The following is a 2,500-nucleotide window of genomic DNA, read 5'->3' as shown; positions in this document are numbered from 1 at the left end:
GCTTGCAAAAGGCTTTTTGAATTCTCATTCATTCCCAAATTCAAGCTTTACTTTGAAGCGTTGCTTTTTGGAATCCTTGTACCATGGAAAAAGGAACAAAGCAAAATCGTGACTGAAGTGGATATACTTATAAATGGCATGATTAGTGGCTCTCCGTCTATGCATTTTTTATTGATAGATTATTACCAAAATCCTAATCTTGAAAGCTTTGTATCTTTAACATAAACATTATATATATTATATTAACGAATTAACAAGCGTATCATTGTAATAATGTCACAATAGGTAATAACAATATTAGGGTTTGTACAAAGTAACTCTCATTATAAACTTAGAAAACCAAAAACACAAAAGATGATAAATGCCAAACGGAGTAAAATTTACACTGCAACACGACCATGCTCAGATGCAACCAAAACCGCCATTGCAAAGAAGAAACGAAGAGGAAAATGAGAATACAACAATAATAATAGTGATTCGCCATTTACAGAAAGGGTTGTGCAAAGAAAGCCAACCGCCATTTCTTATTGCAGGAGGATAATTTGCAATAAGGATACCAGCAACAGGATGTGGGATGTATCCTGGAATGTAACATGAGGATAAATAATAATTTCAAGGACAAGGCAAAAGAGGGAAGGATTTAGTAAGGATTTAGTGAATGAAAATTCGAGGCAAATTATCCTACAGGAATGGGGAAGTGTGTCCGGAAGGATATAGTGATTGTGGTTGTTGTGGTATGATGGTGATGATGATGGTGGTGGTTGTGGTGGTGATGATGATGGTGGTGGTTGTAGTGGTGATGATGATGGTGGTGGTTGTGGTGGTGATGATGATGGTGGTGGTTGTAGTGGTGATGATGATGGTGGTGGTTGTGGTGGTGATGATGATTGTGATGGTGTTGACGATGATGATGGTGGTGGTGATGATGATGATAGTGGTGGTGGTGGTGATGATGGTGGTGGTGATGATGATGATGGTTGTGGTGATGATGATGGTGGTGATGATGATGGTGATGATGTTGATGATGATGGTGGTGGTGATGGTCATGATGATGATTATGATAGTGGTGGTGATGATGACGATGGTGGTGGTGTTGATGATGGTGATGATGATGATGGTAGTGGTGGATAGTGATGGTGCTGGTGAAATTTTCTTCCCGGTAGAAAGAGTCGATGTACGTTTTAAGATAAATAATATAATTTAGATTCTATTGCATATAAGTTCATTGCACGGATTCTGTTCCCGGTATAAGTACTATGTTTTGTTTTAAATTTGATTTGATTTTTTTTTTCTTATTTATATATTCTTTGACTATATTATTTGATTTGTTCTAATTTGCTTCATTTATTTATTTATTTATTTATTTTTTGCTTTGATTTGTTTTGATGCGTTGTTTTCAATTCGGTTTACTTTCTTTCTTTTTTTTTCTTTTTTTCTTTTTTTTTATTTGTTTATTATCTTATTTTATTATGTTTTTATATAGATTTTTACTTGTTTCGATTTTTTTTTTTTTTTTTTTTTTTTTTTTGTGTGTGTTCTGTTCATGTTGATGTTTTTTTTCTGGTGTTAATTGTTGCGAAAGGAATATTATGGAGAGTAGGATAGGAAGAGAAACAAAGAAACAAGTAAAAATTAGAGATACCGGTTTATCATCAACATCACTATTATAATCATTACCATTGTCACTATTATTATCGTTATTGTTATAATCATTGATTACTATTGCTATTATTATCATTATCATTATCAATGTTTTAATGATTATCATCATACTCATCATTTATCATCGTAATCAACTAGTCTCAATTATTAATTTACTTCATTCTGTCCATTAATTAAGATTTATATTCTCTCCTTTATTTTCGTATCCCATAATTGTATTCCAATTATTAATTCAGTTCAATCTGTCCATTAATTATAATTTATATTCTCTCCTATGTGTTTGTATCCCATAATTGTATTCCAATTATTAATTCAGTTCATTCTGTTGATTAATTAAGATTTATATTCTCTCCTATATTTTTGTATCCCATAATTGTATCCCAATTTTTAATTCGGTTCATTCTGTTCATTAATTATAATTTATATCATCTCCTTTATTTTTGTATCCCATTCTCTGGTCACTGAGGCAGGGGTGACTCAAGCGTTTTTTATTCATGTGAAAAGCCGTTTGTAACTTTTGGAAGATTTCTACCTATATACAAACAAAGCTTTCGAGTGTGAATTATATGATAGTTAGCTACAATAACAATATTTACTGTTGTTGTTGTTATTATTATTATCATAATCATTATCTTTATTATTATTCTAATATCATTATTATCATCATAATTATGATTATGATTATCATCCTCATATTCATCATTTTTACAATCTTCACCATCATGATGATCATCATCTCCATCATTTCCATCATAACCACCATCATTATCATAACCATCATCACCATTTCCATCATAAACCACCATCATTATCATAACCATCATCATCATTTCCACCA

The sequence above is a fragment of the Penaeus japonicus genome, unplaced genomic scaffold, assembly GCF_977035675.1.
Source record: "Penaeus japonicus unplaced genomic scaffold, GWHDUDI00000001_assembly GWHDUDI00000042, whole genome shotgun sequence".
Lineage (NCBI taxonomy): Eukaryota > Metazoa > Arthropoda > Malacostraca > Decapoda > Penaeidae > Penaeus > Penaeus japonicus.
This window is presented reverse-complemented; position numbering follows the sequence as displayed.